Below are 22,995 nucleotides of genomic sequence, written 5' to 3'. Positions count from 1 at the left end.
AAATGTGATTGGTTACAGTAGTAAAGTGCAGGCTGTGCTGTAAAATGTTTTCATAAAAATTTAGGAAAGTTATGAAATGTCCAATAAATGTCTGTTCTGTTCCTGATCTCGGCTTTTAGCGGAGTTTACTGTGCTGCACTTTATGCACATGCTCAGTAGTTACCAGTGCTATGGGGTCAGGGAAATTGAGGAGTCAGAGGTTTGGCTTACAGACTCCACAGCCCTCAAAGCAAGTGAATTCAAGTTGGCACCTAGAACTGAGAAATCCTATGTGACACCGGCGTGACTCAACAGGGAAGACGAAGAGGATACAAATCCATATGCCTCAGTTCTGCTGTAAATTACCACTGATCTATGTGAATGAGCCCTTTTGTTATTTCATTTCTGAGTTTAACCCCTTAGTGACGGAGCCAATTTTTTAAATTCTGAACAATGTCACTTTATGTGGTGATAACTCTGGAACTCTTCAACAAATCCCATTGATTTTGGTCGATAAGTTTTGTGTTTATTTATACAGGAAAGATGTATATCTTTGTACCGTGTTAGCCAGTAGATAGAAAAATATTCAGGATTGAGAGTCCTCAGTAGTTGATACCTTTTAATCTTTTCAGTTAGCCATTAAAACTGAGTAGTCTCGAAAGCTTGCAATGTGTTACTGTGTTTATTTATATAAAGTTTCAGAAATTTGACAAAAATGTAAAAAAATTGCAATTTTCAGAAGTTGAATGATTATCTCTTTAATCCAGATAGTCCTATCACACAAAAACATTAATAAATAACATTACCCTCATGCCTGCTTTACATCAACACCATTTTTAAAACGCTAATTTATTTTATTAGCCTTTTAGGAGGTTTAATAATGTAGCAGCAATTTTTCATGTTTTCAAGGAAATTTACAAAATTTATTTTTTTGAGGGACCTATCCAGGTTTGAAGTGACTTTGGGAGTCCTATATATTGGAAGACCCCAAATGTGATACCATTTTAAAAACAGCACCCCTCGACATATTGAAAACGGCTGTCAAATAGTTTATTAACCCTTCAGGTGATTTTCAGGAATTAATGCAAAGTGGTATAGCAGGAATGAAAAAGTGTTTGTTTACCACCTAAATATCGCTAACTTCTGAAGTGACCGCTACAGCCGGCAGACTCTAAGGCCGCTATTTGGCCATGAACTGCTATGGTAAACATCAGGACCACACAATCATGATCTCGGTGTGTCAATTAGATTAAAGAAGAAGACCCACAATCTATTAACCATTTATTAGATGTAGTCACTTTTGACAGCAGCAACTAAGGGGTTAAACAGATCTGGATGGTGCCAACACTAATCATTTGTGATACAGCAAGTTGTAAGCTATAGTGTACAGCCATCAGCTGCTGGATTGTCACCTATATGGGGATGCTATGCTCTTATATCTCAGGTCAGTAAAAAGACGTATTGGCTGTCATTAAGGGGTTAAAGGGGACCTGTCAGCAGGATTGTGCACAGTAACCTACATTGTCAGGTCGGCGCCGTTATACTGATTACAATGATACCTTGGTTGATGAAATCTGTCTTGTGGTTGTTGTTTAATCTTTATATGTAGTTTTCAGTTAATGATATGCTTGTGGCCTGTGGGCAGGGGTGGGGGGGTCATCATGAGGTGCTCCGATTAGGTATTCATCTGTATGGCTTCTGACAGGTCACCGATCTCTTGGTCATCTGCCCTATATTTTACATACTGAATATGTTTGGAAGAGAGAAAGAAGAAGAAAAAAAAAAAAAAAAAAAACACACTCAGCAAGCAGGCACCTGCGCTGCAGCATGATCGCATATAAAAAATCCATTTAATTTTATGTAGTGATATAAATTTCTGCAGAAAAAATAAAAATTCTGTGTCAAGATGGCACAGCGCAGGTGCCCATATTGGTAGAGACAACTTTTTTTCCCTTCTAGCAAAATGTTTTCAGACAATTTAAGTCAAATAGAGACTCAAACATGGACACTCATTTGTGTAAATGATATTCACAGTATCTGGTAGAACATTTACAGTAGACATGAAATGAAGGCACTAAACAGGCAAAACCTAAGAAAAACAAAATGATCAAATACCCTGCCGTAAATAAATAGCAATAGTGCATGAAAATAACAGGGTACTTAGTTCACATAATTTTTAATAAAAAAAAGTATAAAAGCCATCCCACCACATCAAAGTGACCCTATTCAGGAGGGTTCTTACCTCTAGTATTAAAACCTTACCATAAATCAAGTGACGTTAATGTGAATTAGGGTCATTCAGGACCAAAACCCCAAATAATAGACACATTTATTTATTTAGTGCAGGGTATTTGCTCTTTTTTTTTTTACCTTAGCTTTTGTCTGTTTTGTGGCCAGTGTGAACATGTGCCCACACATTGTATGAATACCAACTTATATTGCAGTTCATCTCTTCAAGTTAGTTTCAGATTTTTGAACTGTGTGCATATATGGGTATGCCCCCCCTTTTCTTTGAGCTGCACATTACATTTATATAGCTCCCCATGGCTGGCTGTTCATTAGACAGGGTCTCCGTCATGCTCGGCCCTTAATCACACTTAAGTCAACTTACATATGGTAAGGTTTTATTACTAGAGGTTAGGACCATCCCGAATACGGTCATCTTGACGTGGTGGGATGGCTTCTACATTTTTTTAAATCAAAATTATGATAATTAAGAACCCTATATTATTTTCGTGCAGTATTGTTAGGTATTTACTTACTGCAGGGTATTTGCTCATTTTGTTTTTATCTTAGGTTTTGTCTGATGAAATGAAGACTGTTTGCTGCCTCTAAATCACTGCTGTTCTCAGGTTTAGCCTACTTTCCAGGCCTCCACACCTTTTTGTTTGTCACATACCTAAAACCCGTCATTCTGAGGCCACCTGTACCCATGACATTTGCAGTCTACACTATGATGATACTACAGATACTGTGCATCACGTCTGGATGTGACATCCCACGTCAGATGACGTTACACCACAAGAAAAGCTTTTCATAGTGCTGCTCCCCACTTGTTTCCAATCAGTGACAGACAACAATTATACCTCCATTTCTACAGTTACATCAGTGCCCACTGTACTAACATCACACCCATCGTCCTGCAAAGGTGAAACCGCAAATGCAGCAAAACTGTGAAGTGAATCATCATACACATCATATTGCGTAGAGTTGTGCGTTATTAATTTCCCTACTGTAGCTATTTATAAAGATGGAGGATGGTAAATATTAAGCTTGGTAATCTCATTAGTTCCTGTTTGTAGCTGAAGATCTGTCCTGTTCACATAATAAGGCTTTTTTTTGTTTTACTTCCTCTTGCATCTCCTTCTGTCCTTTACAACTGCTCATTCATTAATTTCTCAGCAAATGCAAAAAGCATGATGAAAATTAAAACATATGGATTGCGAGGGAAATCTTTGCAAGGCTTCATCATTCACATAAGTGTTTGACATTCATGTTCTATGTCTTTCATCGATAAAACAAATGGCCATCATGTCAACATTTTTTGTTTGTTTTTTTTTTTTTACGACAAGGGGTCCACAAAAAAATTACAAAGATGTGGCCATCTTTAATTTGCGAATCAAAGTTGCTCATTTAAAGAGTGACAGTCATGCTAACCCTCCCAGCTACACACAATCTGGCCATTAGGTGGAGAAAGACATCATGCCACGAGCCAAAGAAATTCTGGAGAAATGAGAAACAAAGTAATAATGTCTGTAAAGCACTGTGGAATTAATAGCTCTAAATAAATAAGTAAAAAAATAAATATTTCAGATCCATCAGTCTGAAAAAGGTTATAAAGCCATTTCATAGCTTTGTCACTCTTCGTGAATCTTAGTTTAAAGTCAGATGGCAATACTAATCACGCGAGTATAGCATCGCAAACCTTGGACTGGCCATTAGGTGGAGAAAGACCGGCAGCGAACCACAGTGAGAGCCATTATACACAAGTAGTGAAAACATGATACAGTAGTGATCCTTCCCAGGAGTGGCCGACTGACCAAAATGACCCCAAGAGCACAGCGACGACTCATTCAAGAGGTCACAAAAAAGACCCCACAACAACATCCAAAGAACAGCAGGCGCTCATGATTCCACCATAAGAGACTGGGCCTGCATGGCAGAGTTCTAGGAAGAAAAACGCTGCTTAGCAATAAGAACATAAAGGCTTGTCTAAGCTTTGCCAGAAAACATCTTAATGATCCCCAAGACTTTTGGGAGAATAGTCTGAGAACTGACAAGACAAAAGTTGAACTTTTTGGAAGGTGCATGTCCGATTACATCAGGTGTAGACATAACAGCACTTCAGAAAAGGAACATCATACCAACAGTAAAATATGGTGGTGGTAGTGTGATGGTCTCAGGCTGTTTTGCTGTTTCAGGACCTGGTAGACTTGTTGTGGTAAATAGAACCATGAATTCTAAATGTCTACCAAATCAGAATATCAGATCATCTGTTCGTAGCCTCAAGCTGAAGCACATTTGGGTTATGCAACAGGGCAATGAGCCAAAACAAACCAGCAAGTTCAATGGACTAGTCAAAGTCTTGACCTTAATCCGATTGAGATGCTGTGACACGACTGTAAAAAGGTGGTTCGTCCTCGGAAACCCTCCGGAGTGGCTGAATTACAACAACGCTGCACAGATGAGTGGGCCAAAATTCCTCCAGAGCATTATAAAAGACTCATTGTCAGGTATCGCAAACGCTTCAATGCAGATGTTCCTGCTAAGGGTGGCCCAACCAGTTATGTTACAAGTTCAGTCTTTCACACAGGACCTTGTAGGATTTCTCTTTCCCTTAACAATAAAATTCCATTTTTGTGTAATCTTTAATATTTAAATTTTGTTTGGTGATCTGAAACATTTAAGTGTGACAAACATGCAAAAGAATAGGAAATCAAGAAGGGGGCAAATACTTTATCACACAACTGTACATATATACAGTGGGTACGGAAAGTATTCAGACCCCTTTAAATTTTTCACTGTTTCATTGCAGCCATTTGGGAATTTCAAAAAAGTTCATTTTTTTTCTCATTAGTGTACACTCTGCACCCCATCTTGACAAAAAAAAAAAAAAAAAAAAAGTAGACATTTTTACAAATTTATGAAAAAGAAAAAACTGAAATATCACACGGTCATAAGTATTCAGACCCTTTGCTCAGTATTGAGTTGAAACACCCTTTTGAGCTAGAACAGCCATGAGTCTTCTTGGGAATGATGCAACAAGTTTTTCACACCTGGATTTGGGGATCCTCTGAAATTCTTCCTTGCAGATCCTCTCCACTTCCATCAGGTTGGATGTTGAACATTTGTGAACAGCCATTTTCAGGGCTCTCCAGAGAGGCTCAATTGGGTTTTGGTCACGGCTTTGGGTGGGCCAGTCAAGAATGGTCACAGAGTGGTTCTGAAGCCACTCTTGTTATTTTAGCTGTATGCATAGGGTCATTGTCTTGTTAGAAGGTGAACCTTCGGCCAGGTCTGAGGTTCTGAGCAATCTGGAAGAGGTTTTCATCCAAGGTATCTCTGTACTTGGCCGCATTCATTTTTCCTTCAATTGCAACCAGTCATCCTGTCCCTGCAGCTGAAAAACACCCCCATAGCATGATGCTGCCACCACCATGTTTCACTGTTGGGATTGTATTGGGCAGGTGATGAGCAGTGCCTGGTTTTCTCCACACATACCACTTAGAATTATCACCAAATAGGTCTAGCTTCGTCTCATCAGACCAGAGAATCTTATTTCTCATAGTCTGGGATCCGTACAAGTGTTTTTTAGCAAACTGTACGCGGGCTTTCATATGTCTTGCACTGAGGAGAGGCTTCCGTCGGGCCACTCTGCCATAAAGGCTCGACTGGTGGAGGGCTGCAATGACAGTTGACTTTGTGGAACTTTCAACCATCTCCCTACTGCATCTGTGGAGCTCAGCCACAGTGATCTTGGGGTTCTTCTTTACCTCTCTCACCAAGGCTCTTCTCCCACGATTGCTCACTTTGGCTGGACGGCCAGGTTTAGGAAGACTTCTGGTGGTCTCAAACTTCTTCCATGTAAGGATTATGGAGGCCACTGTGCTCTTAGGGACCTGGAGAACTGCAGAAATTCTTTTGTAACTTTGACCAGATGTGTGCCTTGCCACAATTTTGTCTCTGGGCACCTTGGACAGTTCCTTTGACCTCATGATTCTCATTTGGTCTGACATGCACTGTGAGCTTTTATATAGGCAGGCGTGTGCCTTTACAAATCAAGACCCATCAGTTTAATTAAACACAGCTGGACTCAAATGGAGTAGAACCATCTCAAGGAGGATCACAAGGAAATGGACAGCATGTTACTTATATATGAGTGTCTGAGCAAAGGGTCTGAATACTTATGACCATGTGATATTTTGTTTTTTCTTTTTTAATAAATTTGCAAAAATGTCTACATTTCTGTTTTTTTTCAGCAAGATGGGGTGCAGAGTGTACATTAATGAGAAAAAATGAACTTTTTTGAATTTACCAAATGGATGCAAATAAGAACACAGGTCTTGTGTTCGAAACGCGTCGCTCTGACATTCATGTGAACTCTGTCAACTTTGTTTTTACACAATAAATTATGGATCTTTTGGAAGCTGGGAATTTCTCCCTTATTTTATCTCTTGATTGAACACACGCTGGACTACGTTTTCCCGTGCTCCCACACACCACAAGCTGCAACAGGTGAGCTGGTTGGATCTTTTCCTTTTCCCGTGAAAAATTTAACCGGGTCTGAATACTTTCCGTATCCACTGTATAGACTGAATTCAGATGCAACAGTTTCGTTACAGAAACTTTCGTACTATTTCTCTGAGTGTGTCTTGCACAAATTCATGTGCTTGCTGCCAGATGTATGAAAGATTGACAGTCACAGACATTTCTGCAGTAAATATGCTGCATGTGTATTATAGAGATTTTCTTTAACTACTGTAAGCTGTCCACATTATGTTTTTCATTGCTTAAAGGGGTTGTCTACCATTTTCATATTAATGAAAGCATAAAAAATAGGTCATCAATATCTGGTCAAGGTTTCAACAAATATTTTCAGACAAAAAGAAAATGTGTGATCAGAGGATTTTTTCAAATTTAACATTTCTCAGCTACCTTTTGAGATTAGTAGGGGCCCTTATCGCTTGACGCTGACTCAACAGCCTCTCATAGAGGCAAAGCCAATTGCTCTACTGTAAGTGATGGAGTGTGGCTATTCCGCTGTAAAATCCACGTTAAACATGTGGATTTACTGATGATCTGCACAGCATTCTGTACACTGCGTGCAAATCTAGTCTGAGGCTGGATGGTGGCACATGGAGACCGCAGCCACTCCGGGTGCCACGCTATGGTGTTCAAGTACGCGTACAACAGATAAAGGAACACTTTATAAAATGGGAGACTTTTTTGATACATTGGTGATTTTTTTTTTTTTTCCCTTAACAGAACACGTTCTGGTTTTGCAAACAGATAAAATCGTCACAGCCTGTGCAATCCCAGATTTATCACATTTTTCCTGTGTAAAGAAGGTATAAAGAAGGACATGTTCACATGTTTCTTTTTTGCAGAGTTTTTTTTTCTTTATTTCTGCTTAAAAAAAAAATTGCTTAATTTTACAGCACCAGCAAACAAAATTAAGAATTCTAAAATCTCATTCGCATGCTTCGCTTTCCTTGCGCTTTTCTTTTAGCAGCAAATCATTTTTTGAAGTCCGCAGCATGTCAATTCTATCAGCGTTATTCAGTCATTCAAATGAATGGAGAGAAAAAAAACGCAAGCCAAAACGCACAAAAAACCCCACAAGTAAGGCCGGTTTCACATTAGCGCTTTGCCCCCGAGCCGGCTCTCTGCCCGGCGTGCCCACCCCTTGCTTGTAGCGCCGCCTACTAGCGGACAGCGGCGCCTGCGATCGGCGCACCCTATCTTTAGCATAGGGTGCGCAGATCGTGCGCAGGCCGTGCGCTAGTTGCGCTTTGACCTGCGCTGCGCACTTTTGACGGTGCGCCGTGCGCGCCAAAATCAAACTTTTCGGATTTTGGCGTGCACATGCTGCGGATTTTTCCACGCGGTTTTGCTGCGGTTTACAATCCGCAGCGTGTCAATTCCTTTGTGCAGAACCACTGCGGTTTCACACCTCATCCATTATGAAGTGTGAAACTGCAGGGCAAAACCGGAGGCAAATCCGCAGATAAACCGCAGGACTTTAGTCCTGCGGATTTATCTGCGGATTTTGCTAAAAAATCCGCACCACCAAAAAACTGTGTGTGCACTTACCCTAAAGAAGATTTACAGAGAGTTGGTCTGAAGCAAAAATAACAACAATAATGACAGCCTTTCTATTCTCTACCACCCTGGACAGCTGGAATTTCTGAAAGTGCCCAGATAGTGAGTGACATGGACATCCCTGGGGAGCGTACACTGACAGCCACAGATAAAACACTGCCATGCCATTGTGATAACGGCTGCCCAAGTCAACACTCAAATGCTGTCTGCCTTCTTTATGAAATACAGAAGAATTTTCCAAATACTGAGATTCTAAAGAACTGTTATGTAACGACTGGTCCGACATATATTCAACATCGGACTGGCCAACACGTCTCACAAGCACAGCCCAACAGCCTCAGCTATAAGGGTGAGTGCACACGCTGCGGATTCACCTGCGGATTTTTCAGCGCAGATTTGCAAGTAAAACCACAGGTAAAGTGACCTGCAGTTTTCCTACTGATTTGCCAGCGGTTTTGCCCTGCGGACTGACACCTGGACAATGGAACAGGTGTCAAACCGCTGCGGAATCCACAGAAAGAATTGACATGCTGCAGATTTAAAACCGCAGCAAATCCGTGCGGAAAAATCCGCAGAATGTGCACTGCAGATTTGAAATCCCATTGTACAGTACCATGTTAGCCAATGTCTGCGGAACTGCTGCGGATTCGCAGGGCCAAATCCGCTGCGCAGCGTGTCCACATACCCAAAGGCTGTCGAGTTAGGATCGGGAGACCTGCAGTGAATTTTAGATGTGTGAAATCTGCTTAATAGAGGAAACGCAAATATTTTCATAATATTGTAAAATGATGGTATATGGCAAATATATGCTCTCACACTATGGTCACTGCTGGTCTAACTCCTGGACCGCTGACAATCCTGAGAACGTAGGGTCCACTGAGTTTTGTTGTTACTTATAAAAGGCGTGGGTGAAAAATGCTGTGACAAAATGTCCTTTCAAAATCCATAGTATATTACTGAAGAGTCTACCTACATACTTTACTTTTTTTTTTTTTTAAGGGGGGGGGGGGGCGGAGGCTTCTGATTTCTTTTTAAAAAAGCAGCATGCTTTGGCTATGGTATATTTTCTGGAGTTTGCCACTGGCATCTGTACAGAAAATGAGTAACGGAACTTGCATGTTTTATTAATTACAAAATGAAAAAAAAAAAAAAAAGTGTTTTAAAATCTGGACACTTTTTTAGAAGAGTTTAAAAAGGTCAATAACATAGGCCTCGATTCATCAAGACTGGTATTTTGCTCCCCATTCTTGGTCAACAGGGCACCGGATTAAGAGGTGCCAAACTCATTAAGAGACGTGTGCCACCGCAATAGATGGGCCTCCGTTACATTGTTGTCAAAATTCATGCCACTTTGTGGAGTGAATTATGATACATTTTTTGGGGCCATTCACCCAACACCCAGCTAAAATGTGCCCATTTTTCAAAAAAAGTTGTCAACGGGTCAAGACAGACGTAAAAATGACAAAACGTCAAACAGTTTAATCCTCACATACAAACTTTGATTACGAGGCAAGCAGATTAGTTGCAGAAATTCCTGCAATTCCCCCAAACATCAGAATGAAGTTTGTAGAAATCTATTTGCCGAAAAAAAAAAATCCCACTTATATGTACAGAATAAAGTTGTAGTTGCCGATTGCTATTCACCTCATTCAGTAGAGTTTCTCAGTTGCAGAAACGTTACCAAAAGTCCCAGCAAGCACAGTTTCTCAGTTGCAGAATATTTTTTTCTTCAACAGTCCCAGCACACAAGCATACCCTGAAAATTAGATTTGGTTCCTAGGACTTTAGAGTAATTTTCTATTGTGGTCTATGAAAGTTCCTACTACCAGGATGATTCAAGTGGTTGTCCAGACAAATATCCCCCCCCAATACATCTGCCAAGGAGAGACAACAGCACACTGGGCAGGACAGTATCCTTGGCGTGGGCCATCAATATTTGATCCTAAGGGTCCAATTCTCATCATTCCCGCCGATCAGCTGTTTGACGGAGCCCTTGTGACTGCTGAGCACCAGGATCTCTTTAAACTGATGGACAGTTGTACCTCCACCAATGTACACATCGATAACCTATCCATAAAAAGCCCAACAATTTTAAAAACAATTTGATATTTTATATAAAGGATGTTTTCAAATCTAGAATATATTGACCAGGTCAATCAGAAGGTCACATCATAGAGAATCCTCCATTGATATATTCCAGAGAGTGTTTCTGTAGGAGATCAATGAAGGAAGAGTTATTGTCCTTGGTTGACACTAAGGGTATGTGCACACGCTGCGGATTGGGGTGCGGATTTGGCCGCGCGGATTTTGTAGAATCCGCAGGTAAAAAGACCTGCGGTTTTACATCTCCACAATGGAGGAGATGGCAAACCGCAGCGGAATCCGCAGAAACAACTGACATGTCAATTCTTTCTGCGGTTTCAAAACCGCAGGAAAACCGCACGGAAAATTCCGCACCGTCTGCACTGCGGTTTTTTATTCCCATAGGGAATAATGGTACTGTACACCGCAGCAAAAACTGCTGCGGATCCAACCGCAGCAGAATCCGCAGCGTGTGCACACCCCCTTAGTGGGGGATCCAGAGCAGAATCCGCAGCGTGTGCACACCTCCTAAGTGGGGGATCCAGAGCAGACACCCCATCAATGGCTTTAGATTAGAAAAATCACCTGTACAACAATACACAAGAACTAGAATGGTAACACCGTCTACAAGAGAAATTAGAACTATTCCTGCAAATAGTTTTCAACAATGTCAATAGTATAAACATCAGACATGTCAATCAGAACTCGCCATGCAGGAGCCCAGCGTCTAGTGAATTTCCGGTCCATCCGGACTCTATACACCAAGGGATTTACTAGACAGATCACGAGAATAGACAATTTCTAGATAAACCCAAAAAACAGATGACGTTACAATCCGGGCGTTAAGATTATATTAAGAAACTGGACATTAATTTGGTGAATCCCAGAAGACACCTCAGTGTCAGCGCACACAATTACTAACCAGGATGGACAGCAAGTGACATGGTCAGGAAGCCCACCATTGTCTGCACGGCCACCAGACCCTGTACAGGTCACCAATCCCAGCATGATGGCCACCTGATGAGGGCAGCCTACATATAGTATACACACAGGACCCCACACCCAAGCAGCACTGCCAGGAGCAGGCTTGTCAGCCACACACACTGCCTCACCTGGAGGGACGGGTGTCCAGGAGCTCCCATTGATTTGGGGCGACGTGTGGAGGAGGAATGGGGGTGAGGCAGGAGAAGACAGCGCAGGGGGATGAGAGAGGGTGCACCCTATGCTGGGAGCAAAGAGGAGGGGGCGGGCTGACACCGGGAACATGCAGAAGCTGAGTGCTGCGGACAATGCATACAGAGCACGGGGGTCCACAGGACCGGGATGTATGGGGCTACAATAGCGGGGCTAGACAATGGCAGCCGCCCCGGGGTGTATGTGGCAGCGAGTCCTGGCGATATCCTCATGGACGGAGCAGCCCGGTATGGGGACCGTTACAGGCTCGGAGCAGCAGACAGGCCTCCGTTCAGTTGTCTCTGCAGACGCGGCCCTGACAGAGGAAACGGTGCCAGGTTCGACCACCGCACCGCGCCTGCGCGACCAGAGCGGGGGCGCAGGGCGTGAACCACCCCTCCTTTTTCCTCCACATTGTGGATGGCAAGATGCGTCCTGACGTGTGGTTGGTTGGTGACGACATTTTAAGGCGACGCAGAAACAGCGACGGGACTAGAGGCCACGTTATGGCGGTGTTCGGTCCGGTGTGCGAGCCTGGGTCATTCTAGAACACCCTGCTCAGTTCACAGCAGTGCTGGGTCTCCTACATAGGGATATGGAGTTACTGGTTCCCAGGACGTGTCTCATTACAGGGACGACGAAATTGGTGCGTGTTCCTCAGGCGCTGTAAGGATGGCGGTCCGGGACTGGTCCAGTCCAATGTTGTGTAAATTTAGGTCCCAATTAACCCCTTATTGACTGAGACACTTTGTAAGTTAATGACCGGGCCTTATTTTTTTTTTTTTTTAATTTTGACCAGTGTCACTTTATGAGGTAATAACTCTGGAACAAACGTGAGATCGGTATAGGACACAGAGCCCAAAATGGGAATGGGATTAGCGGGCTGCTGCTTTTAGGTGAAATGGGTCCTGTGTGACAACCTGAATGGTGATCGAGCGATACTACTGTGCTAGAGGGCTAAGAATAGGGAGAATATGGCCTTATCACCTACAGAAAGGGAAATGCATGATAATAATGTAGCGGGATTATAAATCCACCAAATTGTTGTAGTAGATAGCAATGGATAAAATATAGCTTTTAATCAAAGTCCCATAAAATAGCAATGATCACCCAGTAAAAAAAACAACAAAAACCACAAAACCATGAAGACACACAGGTAAAAATACTCGCAGGTTTGTCCTGCCTGTATTGAGTATAGGCCTCTTGGCAATAATGAATAGTTTATCTGTGGTATATCAAAAAAGGCCACAGTATATTCAATATAAATGCTTCAATGGTTAATCGTGCAGCCTGATATAGCTTTACCAAGAAACAGGGTGGATTTGATTTAAATCACGATTTAAATCACTAGTCAGTAAGGCTTGTTTTAAATCAGTGATTTAAATCAAAGTTTCTACCTAAACTAGTTCTTGCTACTTTAACATGCAAGTAGATGAAGATTTTTAGAATCACTTTTTATATTATATTTATTTTATATTTTTTCTCCCCAGTTTAATGGGTAAACCCCTTCCTGCCATCCGACGTACTATCCCGTCCACGGTACCCGGGCCCGTATGACCGGGGACGGGATAGTACGTCGGCGCGATCAGCGGCGTTAACCCCTTGCACACCGCGATCAAACACGATCGCGGTGTACCGGGGGGTTAAAGGGAAGCATCGGCAGGGAGGGGGCTCCCTCCGTGCTTCCCTGAGCCCCCCACGGCAGCGCAATGTGCAGCGCTGCTGCGGGGGACTCCCTTCCTCCAGGCCCCCGAATCCAAGATGGCGACGGGGGCCTGCGGAAGCTGGCTTCCTCAGTGCCTGCAAAGCGCAGGCATGAGGAAGCCTTCTGCAGTGCCTGTGTCAAATCGCTGATCTGTCACAGTGATCTGTGATGTGACAGATCAGCGATCTGTCACAGGACAGTGATGTCCCACCTGGGACTATTTAATAAAGTTAAAAAAAAATAAAAAAAAGTGTAAAAATAATTTTAAAAAAATCGCCAAATAAATTAGAAAAAAAAAAAAAATATTCCCCCAATAAATCCATTTTTTGGAAATAATAAAAAAAAAAACAATAAAAGTACACATATTAGGTATCGCCGCGTCCGTAACGACCCGCCCTATAAAACTGTCCCATTAGTTAACCCCTTTAGCGAACCCCTTAAAAAATAAAAATAAAAAACGAAGCAAAAAATAATGATTTATTATCATACCACCAAACAAAAAGTGTAATAACGCGCGATCAAAAAGACGCATATAAATAGCCATGGTACCGCTGAAAACGTCATCTTGTCCCGCAAAAAACGAGCCGCCACACAGCATCATCAGCGAAAAAATTAAAAAGTTATAGCTCGCTGAATAAAGCGATGCAAAAATAATTATTTTTTATATAAAATAGTTTTCATTGCATAAAACCGACAAAAACATAAAAAACGACCTAAATGAGGTATCGCTGTAACCGTACTGACCCGAAGAATAAAACCGCTTTATCAATTTTACCGCACGCGGAACGGTGTAAACGCACCCCCCCAAAAGAAATTCATGAAACGCTGGTTTTTGTTCATTCTGCGTCCCAAAAATCGGAATAAAAAGCGATCAAAAAATTTCACGTGCCCGAAAATGGTACCAATAAAAATGTCAACTTGTTCCGCAAAAAATAAGACCTCACATGACTCGGTGGGTCAAATACGGAAAAATTATAGCTCTCAATATGTGGTGATGCAAAAACTATTTTTACAATAAAAAGCGTCTTTTAGCGTGCGAAAGCCGCCAAACATAAAAACCACCATAAATAGTAAATCAAACCCCCCGTTATCACCCCCTTAGTTAGGGAAAAATAATAAAATTAAAAAAATGTATTTATTTCCATTTTTCCATTAGGGCTAGGGTTAGGGCTAGGGGTGTGTTGGGGTAGGGTTAGGTTAGGGCTAGGCCTAGGGTTAGGGGCGTGTTGGGGTTCGGGTTGGAGTTAGAATTGGGGGTTTCCACTGTTTGGGCACATCAGGGGCTCTCCAAATGCAACATGGCGTCTGATCTCAATTCCAGCCAATTCTGAGTTGAAAAAGTCAAATGGTGCTCCTTCCCTTCCAAGCTCTGCTATGCACCCGAACAGTGTTTTACCCCCACATGTAGGGTATCAGCCTACTCAGGACAAATTGCAAAACAATTTTTGGGGTCCAATTTCTCCTGTTACCCTTAGGAAAATAAAAAATTGGCAAAAATATTATTTTTGTGGAAAAAAAATGATTTTTTTATTTTCACGTCCGAGTGTTATAAACTTCTGTGAAGCACTTGGGGGTTCAAAGTGCTCACCACACATCTAGATAAGTTCCGTGGGGGGTCTAGTGTCCAAAATGGGGTCACTTGTGGGGAGTTTCAATAGTTTAGGTACATCAGGGGCTCTCTAAACGCACATGACACCCGCAGACCATTCCATCAAAGTCTGCATTCCAAAACGTCACTGCTTCCCTTCCGAGCCCTGACGTGTGTCCATACAGTAGTTTTCTCCCACATATGGGGTGTCAGCGTACTCAGGACAAATTGGACAACAACTTTTGGGGTCCAATTTCTCCTGTTACCCTTGGGAAAATGAAAAAATTGGGGACTAATCATGTTTGTGGAAAAAATACGATTTTTTTATTTTCATGCCCTTGCATTATAAACTTCTGTGAAGCCCTTGGGGGTTCAAAGTGCTCACCTCACATCTAGATACGTTCCTTAGTGGGTCTAGTTTTCAAAATGGGGTCATTTGTGGGGGGTTTCCACTGTTTAGGTACATTAGGGGCTCTCCAAAGGCAACATGACACCCGCAGACCATTCCATCAAAGTCTGCATTCCAAAACGTCACTACTTCCCTTCCGAGCCCCGACGTGTGCCCATACAGTAGTTTTCTCCCACATATGGGGTATCAGCATACTCAGGACAAATTGGACAACAACTTTTGGGGTCCAATTTCTCCTGGTACCCTTGGGAAAATAAAAAAATGGTGACTAAAAGATCATGTTTGTGGAAAAAATACGAATTTTTTATTTTCACGCCCGGGCGTTGTAAACTTCTGTGAAGCACTGGGGGGTTCAAAGTGCTCACCACACATCTAGATAAGTTCCTTGGGGGGTCTAGTATACAAAATGGTGTCATTTGTGGGGGGTTTCCACTGTTTAGGTACATTAGGGGCTCTCCAAAGGCAACATGACACCCGCAGACCATTCCATCAAAGTCTGCATTCCAAAACGTCACTACTTCCCTTCCGAGCCCCGACGTGTGCCCATACAGTAGTTTTCTCCCACATATTACAATGTATAAATATATGCGGGGACAATACAAAGACCTTTCTAATGATCTTTTTACTCTTAGACCTGTGACGGGGACAAGGGGGCATCCTCTACGTCTGGAGGAAAGAAGGTTTAAGCATACTCACAGACGCGGATTCTTTACTGTAAGAGCAGTGAGACTATGGAACTCTGCCATATGATGTTGTAATGAGTGATTCACTACTAAAATTTAAGAAGGGACTGGATGCCTTTCTTGAAAAGTATAATATTACAGGGTATATACACTAGTCTCCTTAATATTGCGTTGATCCAGGGAGCTAGTCTGATTGCCGTATGTGGAGTCGGGAAGGAATTTTTTTCCCCAATGTGAAGCCTACTGTTGCCACATGGGTTTTTTTTGCCTTCCTCTGGATCAACATGTTAGGGCAAGTTAGGATAGGATATGGGTTGAACTAGATGGACTTAAAGTCTCCCTTCAACCTTAATAACTATGTTACTATGTTACTATATGGGGTATCAGCATACTCAGGACAAATTGGACAACAACTTTTGGGGTCCAATTTCTCCTGGTACCCTTGGGAAAATAAAAAAATGGTGATTAAAAGATCATGTTTGTGGAAAAAATAGGAATTTTTTATTTTCACACCCGGGTGTTATAAACTTCTGTGAAGCACTGGGGGGGGTCAAAGTGCTCACCACACATCTAGATAAGTTCCTTAGGGGGTCTAGTTTCCAAAATGGTGTCATTTGTGGGGGGGTTCCACTGTTTTGGTACATCAGGAGTTTTCCAAACGCGACATGGTGTCCGATCTCAATTCCAGCCCAAAACGTCAAATGGCGCTGCTTCCCTTCCGAGCTCTGCCATGCGCCCAAATAGTGGTTTACCCCCACATGTGGGGTATCAGCGTACTCAGGACAAATTGCACAATAACTTTTAGGGTCCTGTTACCCTTGGAAAAATAAGAATTGAGGATGAAAAGATCATTTTTGTGGAAAAAATATGATTTTTTAATTGTATGGCTTTATGTTATAAACTTCTGTGAAGCCCATGGGGGTTCAAAGTTCTCACCACACATCTAGATAAGTTCCTTAGGGGGTCTAGTTTCCAAAATGGTGTCATTTGTGGGGGGTTTCCACTGTTTTGGTACATCAGGGGTTTTCCAAACGCGACATCGTGTCCGATCTCAATTCCAGCCAAAAAGTCAAATGGCGCTGCTTCCCTTCCGAGCTCTGCCATGCGCCCAAATAGTGGTTTACCCCCACATGTGGGGTATCAGCGTACTCAGGACAAATTGCACAATAACTTTTAGGGTCCTGTTACCCTTGGGAAAATAAAAATTGGGGTGAAAAGATCATTTTTGTGGAAAAAATATGATTTTTTAATTGTACCGCTGTACGTTATAAACTTCTGTAAAGCCCTTGTGGGTTCAAAGTTCTCACCACATATCTAGATAAGTTCCTTGGGGGGTCTAGTTTCCAAAATGGGGTCACTTGTAGGGGGTTTCCACTGTTTAGGTACATCAGGGACTCTCCAAACGTGACATGGCGTCCAATCTGAATTCCAGCCAATTTTGCATTGAAAAAGTCAAACGGCGCTCCTTCCATTCTGAGCTCTGCCATGCGCCGAAACAGTCGTTCTCCCCCACATATCAGGTATCTGCGTACTCAGGACAAATTGCACAATAACTTTTGCAGTTCAATTTCTCCTGATACCCTTGGTAAAATAAAAAAAATTGAACCTGAAGTATTTTTTTTATGAAAAAAAGTTAGATGTTCATTTTTTTTTAAATATTCAAAAAAATTCCTGTGACGCACCTAAAGGGTTAATAAACTTCTTGAATGTGGTTTTGAGCACCTTAAGGGGTGCAGTTTTTAGAATGGTGTCACTTTTCGGTATTTTCTATCATATAGACCCCTCAAAGTGGCTTCAAATGTGATGTGGTCCTAAAAATAAAATGGTGTTGTAAAAATGAGAAATCGCTGGTCAACTTTTAACCCTTATAACTTCCTAACAAAAAAAAATTTTGGTTCCAAAATTGTGCTGATGTAAAGTAAACATGTGGGAAATGTTAGTTATCAAGATTTTTGTGTGCCGTATCTCTGTGATTTAAAGGCATAAAAATTCAAAGTTGGAAAATCGCGAAATTTTCAAAATTTTCGCCAAATTTCCATTTTTCTCACAAATAAACGCAAGTTATTTGAATGAAATTTTACCACTAACATGAAGTACAATATGTCACGAGAAAACAATGTCAGAATCACCGGGATCCATGGAAGCGTTCCAGAGTTATGACCTCATAAAGGTACAGTGGTCAGAATTGTAAAAATTGGCCCGGTCATGAACGTGCAAACCACCCTTGGGGGTGAAGGGGTTAATCATTCATATTTGGACACCACTGTTCTGTTGTACATAGGAAGGAGAAAAATAATCCTGACCTTAATAACAATTTAAATAGATTTATTCAACTGAAACAATAACAACATTACAGCATAAGTTATTTGCTTAAACAAACATCCATGTTTGTTAACTAATTTGACTAAACAAAATATATATATATTTTAAGAAACTTAGACTGTCAGCCCAGCCGACACATGAAAAACTTAAATACTACTGTCCCTGCAGCTCACTTGTCGTCATCTTCATCATCATCTTCTTCTTTGTTCCTATTCATAATCTGGAAAAGAAAAACAAGCTTTCCTGCTTTATTGGGTCCCAACCGATTTCTCAATTTAGAATGAATGAGTCCAAAGGAAGAGAATATTCTTTCAACGCCTGCAGAAGAAGCTACTGCTGTTAAAAGTGAAATCATTACTTGAACAGTCTCTAAATCCAAGCGCTTAAGTGACTTCCACCAGTTTACTGGTGTGACCTTCCTTAAAATATCTTCAGCAAGCATATATTTCTTGAATGGTTCCCCCTTAGCTCTGAAGTTTATTATAGTTGGCATTAAAGATGGATACCCATGTCATAGCTAACTCCTCTTCCTCAGCACTTAGGTTTTGACCCTGATATTGGATATTGACAATATTTGCCAAAAAATGAGCTGGAGTCAGTGCTTGTCCCATTCGTTTGTTTACTGCTTGTAATTTAATTCTGTCCATGTGTAGTTCTGTTTTTAAGTGTTCACTCAGTTCCTTCCAAATTTCAACAGCATCCGCAATAAAACAGCTATTTTTCTGTATTTTGTTTAAAGCTTGAGAGATGGGTTTCAGGAAGCTCAGCATATGTTCAACATTTCTCTTAAGCCCAATGTTGAGGATTTTGGCCGTGACAGTGACATCTATTTTATCTCGATTTTCTTCACAAAGTGTCATCAGAATAGGCCAGTTTTTGATATACTGCTCAAAACAGTCCACCACAGAGTTCCATCTAACATCTTGTGGGAGCGTTAGCTTGGTTCCACCCATCCTTTTCAGAGCTGCTGCAGCAAAATGATTATTACGGAAGTATTTAGCAATTTCAACAACATTAGCCTTTATTTCTGGAACACTTAAGTCTTTGGCTAAGAGGTGCAGCAAATGAGCACTGCAACCATATGTTATTAGCAGCTTTGTATTCCCTCCCTGCTCTTCTAAATCTCTTCTCTTGGATAGGTTTGCAGCATTGTCAGTGACCAAACTGCGTACTAGACATTTGAATTTTTGTTCACATGTCGTTATAGCTTTTACTGCCACTTCTTGTAAGTATTCTGCTGTGTGTGCATTTCCTGACGTATCAGTTGTTTGTACAAGGAAGACTTTACCTTCTTCTGTTGTTATACAAGCACATACAATAGGATCATTGTGGACATTACTCCACCCATCAATACTTAGGTTAACAATTTTACCCTCCAGAGCTGTTGCACATTGCTCCATTTCTCTGTCATACACTTGATCCAGCAGTTTCCCTGCAACATCAGCTCTGCTGGGTGGACTGTATCCTGGTCTCAGTGACTGAACCATATTAATGAAATGTGGGTTCTCAGTCAGACGGAAAGAAGAGTTCGTTGCATAAATAAACTGGGCAATTTTTTCATCAATCAACTCTTTTTCTAATCTGCTAGTTCTTATCACAAACCTATCTATGGTGGTTCCAGGAGGTAAAGGTTTTTTCTTCCTTTTGGGTGATGGTGATATGTGGCTGTGGGTGTCTGATGATGATGCTGCTGCTGCTAATGAAGCACTATCCTGGATGGATAACTCTGAAACTGTAGAACAGGATGATGGTGATCTTGGAGGTGGATAGATTCCAGAATCCATGAATTCCCCTAAACAAAAAAGTCAATGCTGTTATTTTATGGTTTATGCAATTTCTGCTTATTTTACACAACACATCACTGCCCCTGCCCCAAAAGGAATATTTGTTTTTCTTCATAACTGTACCAAATGACAGTAACATGCAGTAATAATAAGAAATATAATTTTTCTCACACATGACAGTTCAGTCTTTAGAAATAGGATTCAATAAAAATGTTTACCAACCTGAAGATCCTGCCTGTTCAGAAGTGTTTCTTTGGTCATCTTCATCACCGCACTTCTCATGATGTTGCCTCATTCGCGCCACCAGGCCTTGCATCTCTTTGTTGCATCGTTTGCATTTTGCACGCATGCCTGCCTTACCGATAGGCGAAGGAGCTTCATTAAAATATTCCCAAACTGGGTCTCTTTTACGGCCTGCTGCCATTATAAGGAAAGAATGTAATAAACCTCAGATCGTACACACAAACAGATCCAGACTTGTCTGTCTGTGGCTATGCTGCAGTATTGTGCTCAAAGTTTCACTTTCATTTTCTTGTCTGCTTGCCCTTCCTCCTCCTCACACTTAGATTCACATTCTTCTTGTGTTGTGCAGATCTATTCCACTCCAAACAATCAGAAACATATTGTCTAACTTCTTGGACTTGGCACTGAAGGGGTTGATTCTGTATTCATAGGTTTGTAGAACAATAGGATTAAGGTCTTTTTCTCAACTCTGTTCATGTTGTAACATTTTTGCCGTGAAGAAGAGGCTGGGACCTCTGCGGAGTCAAATTCAGTTTTGAGAACTGCGTAAGTAAAGCGAGCGTCTGTGATAATATAGGAAAGAAACTGCCCACTAGTCCTACAGAAACCTCTGGAAGAGCATGGCATTGTGAATGTTACACATATACAGCCTTTATTCTACTGAGTTAAACAACTCAGCTTTATCTCATGATGGAAGAACCTTTGGATGGTAAAATATTTTCCTCAAAAAGCAGTTTATTGAAAAAAATCCGATTTAAATAAAAAAAATCCGATTTAAATAAAAAAAATCCGATTTTTTTTTATTTTTTTAAAAAAAACATTGATTTTTATCCACCCTGCCAAGAAATCATTTCAATTCTTATGCCAATAGGAGATGATTATACCATTGAACCAAATAGACAGTGATAATGAACCAATGGAACATGTATTTGCATATGTAAAGAGTTCCTAAATGGCCACTGCTATTAGTAAAAGGAAACAAACAATGGATATCAGGAGGCCAATGTTATTTATAAAATTGCAGTTAAAAAGGCAGTGATGGAAGCAGTATGTTATGACAAATCACATTAGAGGATTCAAGCTACCTCACTATATCAGTGAGCATTCCAAGTGGCCATAACCAGCTCAAAAACAACAATACCGCATTATCACATACTAGTGCGGCTCTTATCTTGTTAGATCTCACCCAGTCTCGAGGAGGTTATTCATTCCTGTATCCTCTATCATTACCACACAGTCATGGTGGATGATACCAGATGTGCCTGCCTTGTAGGTTGCGTCTCCCGACGCGTTTCCTTAAATTATACTCATCAGGGGAGCTATAGCAAAGTGTGTGGCTGCCTTACCGTCATCCCCCCGCTCTTGTGGTTCATATAAACTTCACTGGAAGTCACGTCCTTTACTAGCCACGCCCCTGTCATGTGACACGCTTCTAATGGGACAGCGCTCTAGCTGACATCACAGCAGGGCAAGCAATGGAGCGCTCCTGTTGACATGGTAATTTCTGAAGTAGAAAAAAACTCCATGCTAAAGCCATTATATTGCAGCGTCTAATATCATTGCGCCGTGCTTCTAAATTAACCATTTTGATTAGGAGTCACCCTGAGGGTTGGTTAGGCTCCAGAAATGCATGATACACTATGTAATGAATCATAGAATCGTAGAGTTGGAAGGGACCTCCTTGGCCATCTGGTCCAACCCCCTGCTCAAAGCAGGATTCGCTATATCATCCCAGTCAGATGTCTGTCCAGCCTCTGTTTGAAGACTTCCATTGAAATTGAACTCACCACTTCTCGTGACAGTCTGTTCCACTCATTGATCACTAACTGTCTAAAAGTTTTTTCTAATATCTGTCTCCTCCCATTCAGTTTCATCCCATTGCTTCTAGTCGTTCCTTGTGCAAATGAGAATAAAGATGATCCTTCTACAATGTGACAGCCCTTGAGATATTTGTAGACAGCTATTAAGTCTCCTCTCAGTCTTCTCTTTTGCAAATTAAACATTCCCAAATCATGCAACCTTTCCTTATAAGACAGGGTTTGCAGACCGGTCACCATTCTGGTCGCTCTTTTATGAACTTGCTCCAGTTTGTTGATGTCTTTTTTAAAATGTGGTGCCCAAAACTGGACACAATATTCCAGATGAGGTCTGACCAAAGAGGAGTAGAGGGAAATAATGACGTCACGTGATCTAGACTGTATGCTTCTGTTAATACATCCTAGAATTGCATTTGCCTTTTTTGCTGCTGCATCACACTGTTGACTCATTCAGTCTGTGATCTATTAGTATACCCAATATACTAATATCTATTAGAATATTAGCATAAAGAAGTAAGTGAATAAAAGGCTTGGTTAAGGCCTGGAAATATGAATATAAAGGTAATTGTGCCAATTAGAGTGAGGTAGAAGATTGTAATAATTTATTCTGGTAGCAATAAACCCCTGTACAGATAGGGCAATGAAATTAGGTAAGCACTGCTATTAATAATCCTCCAAAATAGTCCATGATCGCTGGATGCTAGAGAGTAGCAGACTTCCTCTTCCAAATGTAAATCCCCACTTTAATTAAATAGGACTAAAAATAAAATTCATACTATGTGCAGGGGTCGAATCCTCATCGTCCAAAGGAGGACAGGAGTGTGGGCATCTTCAACACTCCTACTCATGTTAGTGTCCAGGCTTGCTTGAGAGTGCTCGGACCAGGGC

The 22,995-nt window shown here is 41.4% G+C and overlaps 1 protein-coding gene and 1 long non-coding RNA gene across 3 annotated transcripts in view; one reads left to right on the top strand and one right to left on the bottom strand.

The window, feature by feature from the left end:
- CSK (C-terminal Src kinase) overlaps positions 1–11,916 on the bottom strand; it is a 109,050-nt gene extending 97,134 nt beyond the window's left edge. The window contains exons 1-2 of one of the 2 annotated variants that reach the window (XM_073579545.1): positions 11,496–11,916; positions 1,539–1,723 (exon numbers count right to left, since the gene is read on the bottom strand). The gene's annotated coding sequence lies outside the window, so the exon portion shown is untranslated. The remainder of the gene's footprint in view (positions 1–1,538; positions 1,724–11,495) is intronic. The other variant, XM_073579544.1, reaches the window with a different exon arrangement.
- A 108-nt stretch (positions 11,917–12,024) lies between these two features.
- The window catches only part of LOC141093086 (uncharacterized), a 151,667-nt gene continuing 140,696 nt past the window's right edge, over positions 12,025–22,995 (top strand). Inside the window, exon 1 of the long non-coding RNA XR_012232980.1 lies at positions 12,025–12,202. This is a non-coding gene — a long non-coding RNA (uncharacterized lncRNA). The remainder of the gene's footprint in view (positions 12,203–22,995) is intronic.

The sequence above is a fragment of the Dendrobates tinctorius genome, unplaced genomic scaffold (genome assembly GCF_039654945.1).
Source record: "Dendrobates tinctorius isolate UK_male_01 unplaced genomic scaffold, ASM3965494v1 ptg000062l, whole genome shotgun sequence".
NCBI classification, from domain to species: domain Eukaryota; kingdom Metazoa; phylum Chordata; class Amphibia; order Anura; family Dendrobatidae; genus Dendrobates; species Dendrobates tinctorius.
This window is presented reverse-complemented; position numbering and strand designations above follow the sequence as displayed.